Source organism: Castor canadensis, chromosome 2 (assembly GCF_047511655.1).
Source record: "Castor canadensis chromosome 2, mCasCan1.hap1v2, whole genome shotgun sequence".
In the NCBI taxonomy this organism is placed as follows: Eukaryota; Metazoa; Chordata; class Mammalia; order Rodentia; family Castoridae; genus Castor; species Castor canadensis.
The window spans coordinates 174,629,603-174,635,956 of NC_133387.1; the positions used below are offsets into that span (position 1 = coordinate 174,629,603).

Consider the following 6,354-nt stretch of genomic DNA (forward strand, 5'->3'; position numbering starts at 1 on the left):
ACCAACATCGAGTGATTTCATTCAGTGGCACTTGGTTTAAAGCTCGCCTACAATGGGAATTGGGGCTCCCAGGTAGAGAAAAAGCGAGTATCTGAATTCCATTTATCCTAGAACCATTTAACCTCAGAATGTTGGAGGACCTTCATGATATCTATGTACACAATATTAGAATTCCTAAAGATACCAGAAAATGATGACTCACATTTTGCAGTAGAACATCGGAAGACAGAAAATTATCTTTGTCGTGTATCAACCCATAGTTATTCCAAGCTTGTTTAATAGAAGGATTTTGAGATTAAGGCATAATGCATCTCAGTAGCTGTACCTCTGCCCTTTGAAGTAGCATAAAATAAGTCCACTCATGACTGGTGCTATACTAGGTATAAATTACTTTTGTATAAATCTTCAATTTTCCTAGAAATTTATAACTTATAATCTACTACCATAAAGTATAGACCCCTTCCAGAATTAAGCACAATTCACCACATGAGTTTATTTTTATACAAATCACTTTTCCTTATTTTAGATACCTTATTACTTTTTACTTTTAATGGGTCATTTGCAATCATTGTATGTTTTTCTCTGCATCATATTGTTTGAACATGAAAACGTGTCTTAAAGTTTGAATACTAAGCAAACTTAGCTTATTTCTTCTTGTCTTTTCAGAGTGAGGATTCTCTTAAAAAGCCTTCATGGAACTCACTCTGAACTGGTAGCATAACAGCTGTGTGCTGCAGGACCTGCCCAATCCTGATGTGTATGCCATTGTCCAGTCACCTCCTGTCCACTGCTAGGTTGAAGTATCCAATGAACAGGGCTTCTGTATAATTAATGTTCTATCTTGGACACTCACAGGAACCTTTTTAACATGTCACTATTAAATTTATTTTAATGTCAGTCTATATTCACAGGAGAAATGTATCTTCCTGAATCATTATTATCATAAAAGTATTCATTATTATTTTCTATAAATTTAGTAATTTCTTACATGTTGTCATCTAAGTTATTGACATAATGCTTTTTTCAAGAGAAAACAAAATGTAAAGTCCTATGGAATAATAAATCAAGATTTATCAATCTATGACATGACTTAGATGTCCCCTGTATTCTCATAACTGAGATATTGTTCTGTTTTCAGGTACAAAACATAACTGTATCTTGTGCACAACCTGACTGCAGCAGATTTAACAAAGGCTATCAATATAACCCAAGACTGTCCCATTCTTTTATTTTATTAATTACTAAAAATCAAATAAACTGAAATATATAGTTACAGTTTAGTAACCATATAACTGGATCATCACTAATTTCTTTTAAAAGAATGCATTACTTATTCTTCTCCAGAGAAAATATTGCATTTGCAATAATATGGGTGAACCTGCAAGACATTGTGCAAAATAAAATAAACAATACACAAAAAAACAAATTTTGCATGATCCCACTTATACAAGGTATGTGTAACAGTGAAATTCAGGGTTAACTTATAGATTGACTGTTATAAAATACAGTAAAGACAATCCTATCCAATCCAATCTATCAACAACACAATAATGATTACCAGGGAGTACAAGGTGGGAGAAATGGAGTAGCTGTTCAATGGATAAGTTCTGTGTAGTATAATGCCTGTGCTAAATAATGTGCCAATTGTGCACTTAAAACTTTAGGTAGATCTGATATTTAGTACACTTACCACAGGAAAACCAAAACCAAAACAAACCATAGCCACAAAGAGATACTCAGAAGGTGATAGATCCATCCAATGCCTTTATTGTGGTGGTGGTTTCATGAGTGTCAAATTTGCACATTAAATGTATGCAGCTCCTTGTATATCAATTCTTAGTGAATAAAATTGTGAAGAAACCAACAAATCTTTCTTTTTCATTAAACCATTTTAGCATTTTCTTATGATTCACTCCTCTCTAAGACAAAACAGACAAAGGGAGGTTAAGACAACTAATACTGTGCAAGTTATTTGAGAATTCAATAAGTTCAAAGGCATGCACATACACATAAGTGGTGAGAGCAGAGGAGATCAGGAAGCAGAGGAACTAAGAGCATTGTCAGAGAAAGACTTCAGAGGAAGTTGGAGGCACAGAATGGGTCAGAGTCCCACACCTGCTGTCAAAGCTACAATGATTGCGCAAGAGATCAAAAAAAATAGAAGAAACAATTTAAATTATGTGTGCTTTGTGTCTGTAATTCCTTAACAGTTAAAATTTAGAAAGGCCTATGTTTTTTCTTGTTTATGTATTATAGAGAAAACAACTTGTGACAGAAAAAGCCTATGAGTCAATTCGGCATTTTCTCGTTTCTTGGAGAGAGAAATGTCACATCACGTCGTTTGTTAAAAACCACAATGGGTATATTTGGCACACATGCAGAGGCATTCACCAGGCTTAACTTACATGCGAAAGCCTTCCAGGAGAGTGGCCATGTAGTAGGTTGTGATGGAATATTGTGTGATTGCCAGGTGTCATTATTTTCATATGTTTTGAACTTTTATAAGACATAAATTGTAATGCAACTGATGTTCTATAATTCAGTGTTTAAGTACATTTGTGGAGTTGTATTCCCATCTCCATGTTCTATTTTAGCAGATCGTCATTATGACCCCAGTTAAAACTCCATACCCATTAGCAGTCACATCCATGTACCTTACGTTCCACATGCCTGGAAGACATTAAGATGCTCTCTGTCTCTAAATTTTCTTGTTTTGGACACTTCATGTAAATGGGATCATATAATATGTGACCTTCACATCTGGTTTCTTTCACTTAGTTTCAGGTTCATTCACATCAGGTTTCTTTAGCTTAGTTTCAGGTTCATTCAGGATGTGACATCCTCAGTACTTTGTTTCTTTTATGATACTACCTTATATGGATATACTATACCTTGCTTATCCATTCATGACTGGATGAACCTGTGAATGGTTTCCATACTTTGATTTTTGCAAGTAATGCTGCTTTAACCACTCATATACAACCTGTGTACATGTGTGTTGTCAATTCTTTGAGCATGTACTCAGCAGTGAAATTGAGAGGTCATATGGTAACTATATAGTTTATATTTCAAAGGTTGCCAAACTGTTTTCTGTGTAGTATATACCACTTTATAATTCCACTAGTAATGCATGAAGGTTCTAATTCTTTCATGGCTTTATTTATGCTTTTTTACATCATTCTTGATGGATGTGAAATGTTATTTCATTGTGGTTTAGACTTGAATATGTTTAATAACTAATGAGTATAAACATTGTCTCAGGTGCTCAGTGTTCATTTCTGTATCTCAAGTAGAAAATGCTTATTCTAATCCTCCTAGCATTTTTACTCAGATTATTTGCTCCTTTATTCTTAATCTGTAAGAGTTTTTAGCATATATTGTGTAAGCTTTTCCTCATTACTTGAAAATATTTTTCTTATTCATATGTTTTCTTCAATTTCAGGATAATGACCTTTAAGGCAGAAATTTAAATTCTTTTTTCATTAAGTCCAATTTGCTATTTTTTTCTATGAGGGCCTCTAGTTTGGTCATCTTATCTGAGATCAATTTATCATCATTTCCAAGGTCAGAATGATTTGATCTTGTGCATTTTTCTAATACTGTTAAAGCTTTACTTCTTACATTTAGTTCAGTGATTTACTTTTAATTAATTTTTGTATCTGGTATGAGAAACAGTTACAAATTAATTCTTATACATGTTGCCTACCTAATTTTTACAGCATTATTTTTTTGAAAATACAATATTTTTCCACTGAATTAGCATGAAACCCACATAGCAATTTAATTCTTCACATAAATGAGCTCTGTTTTCTGGATTGCCAATTTCATTCCACTGACTTATATGTCTGACCTTATGACAATACCACACTATCTTGATTACTGTAACACTGTAGTCAGATTTCATGTTAGAAAATGTAAGACTTCCAACTTTGTTCTTTTCTTTCAAGCTTGTTCTGATATTTTTGTGTCCCTTATATTTTTGCACATATTTTATGATCACTATGCCAATATTGGCAGTAAAAAGGCTGAATAACTTATTACAAAATATTTTATTATTTTTCATTATACTTAAATGGATTTTATTATTGTAACCTTTCCTTGTTGATCTGATCTTGTGTTCCATCACTTTACTGAGCATAATGATTTCTAATAGTTCTTTGCAACAGATTCACTAGAATCTATGTACAAGAATACATTTAAAAGTAGAGATAATTTTAATGCTTGCTTGTGAATTTGGATGTCTTTTATTTTCATTTTACTTTCTGATTCCCCTAATTAGGATCTCAAATATAATGTTGAATCAATGTGCAGGAACAGAACATCTTGTTTTGTCCATGAACTTATGGGGAAAATCTTTCACCATTAAGTGTGGTATTGATTGTGGGGTTTTTGTTGATGATGCTGTTATTTTAACATAAAAAGGTACTTTCTCAGTAGAGAATTTAGGAGGATTACAAATACAACATAAAAATTTCTTTGTACACTCTATCAAAGTTATTACCTCTTTCTCTTGGTGATCAGGGTCACGTTACTATTAACCATTCTCACAACATAGAACACAATTAGGAAAAATTTTATCTTATATTTAATTCATTTGTCCCATGTGTTTGGAATCCCATGGCCTATGTCTGCTAACATACATGGGGATATGTCAGGGAACTGTAGACAACTTGCTGAAAAGACTTAAATTCTCACATCTCAATGTTTTGTAGAACAAAAAATACCTACCTCCATTTCTTTTCTATATAGAATTCCCCAAAGAAAATGGCAGAAGAAAATTATTTCACAGTGACTGAATTTGTCCTTGTTGGACTCTCAGCAAATTCAAAACTCCAGCTGTCCTTCTTGTTCCTCTTTCTAGGAATCTATTTGTTCACAGTGGTGGGGAATCTGGGCATGATCACCCCGATCCTGCTCAGTTCCCACCTGCACACTCCCATGAACTTTTCCCTTGCCAGTCTGTCCTTCATTAACTTCCACCATTCCACTATCATTACTCCCAAAATAGTTAGCTTTGTGAAGAAAAAGAACATTGTCTCCTACCTGAATGCATGACTCAGCTCTTCTTCCTTGTTTTTGCAATATTAGAATGTCAGATGTTGGCTGCATTGGCTATGACTGCCATGTTGCCATCTGTAATGCCTTGATTTATAATGCTACCATGTCCTATCAAGTCTGTTCCTGGATGGTTGTTGCAGTGTATAGCTTGATTGGTGCCACGGCTCATACATTTTGCATGCTGAGAGTGATTTTTTGTAAGGCAGATATCATAAACCATTACTTCTGTGATCTTTTTCCATTACTGGAGCTCTCCTGTTCTAGTACTTTTATCAATGAGATATTAGTTCTGTCCCTCAGTGCTTTTAATATACTTGTCCCAGCCCTGACCATCCTTGGCTCTTACATCTTCATCATTGCCAGCATCCTGTGCATCAACTCCACTGAGGGCAGGTCCAAAGCCTTCAGCACCTGCAGTTCCCACATCTCTGCTGTTTCTGTCTTCTTCGGCTCTGCTGCATTCATGTACCTGCAGCCATCCTCAGTCAGCTCCATGGACCAAGGGAAAGTGTCCTCTGTGTTTTATGCCATTATTGTGCCCATGCTGAATCCCCTGATCTGCAGCCTGAGGAATAAGGATGTCAAAGTTGCCCTAAATAAGTTCTTGGAAAAAAATTTGTATAAAAAGAAGTACTTTTCCTTAACAAAACTTATTTTTCTGGAGATTTGGTAAAGAATCAGTCCAGAGGTAGCAAGGCATGTCCACAAATCATAAGAGTACTATTAGTACTTGACTACTTGAAAGAAAGAAGCCGAGGTTAAGACTGAATTCACATGATCAGACACATGGAAGAGAGCACCTCTCTAGGATACTCCAAACTTCAACCACTCAGAGTATGCTGTTATCACCTCTAAACATTTTTAAAATTCATCAAGGCCTTCTTATGGTTGATTACAATTTATATGTATGGAACATGGCTCTGTTTTGTCAAGATGTATTTATCTTGTTGAAGGGATAAATAATTTTGTTCAATATCCCTTGATATTCTCTATATTTTGTGCAATAGGTCTTTTTAACAAAGTGTGTTATCAAACATTTCTAACAGTGTGGGTTCTAAAGTAATTGTATCAAGTTTGTAATATACTAAACACAATTCTTATTCTTTTTTTTGATGGGATTGAATAATTTTTATTTATCATAATTTAATAATAAAAGGAGATTTCACTGTGATAACTCCATATATGCATACATTATACCTTGAATAAGTTCAGTCCCTCCATTACATTACCAACTGCTTTTCCCTATCCCTCTTTCAAATAGTGTTTGCTCAGTTTCATTACTTTTTTTTAAACATT

At 34.2% G+C, this 6,354-nt stretch overlaps 1 pseudogene; it reads left to right on the forward strand.

The window, feature by feature from the left end:
* Positions 1-4,764: 4,764 nt before the first annotated feature.
* Positions 4,765-5,731, forward strand: LOC109678213 (olfactory receptor 8G50-like; annotated as a pseudogene).
* The last annotated feature ends 623 nt before the right edge of the window (positions 5,732-6,354 follow it).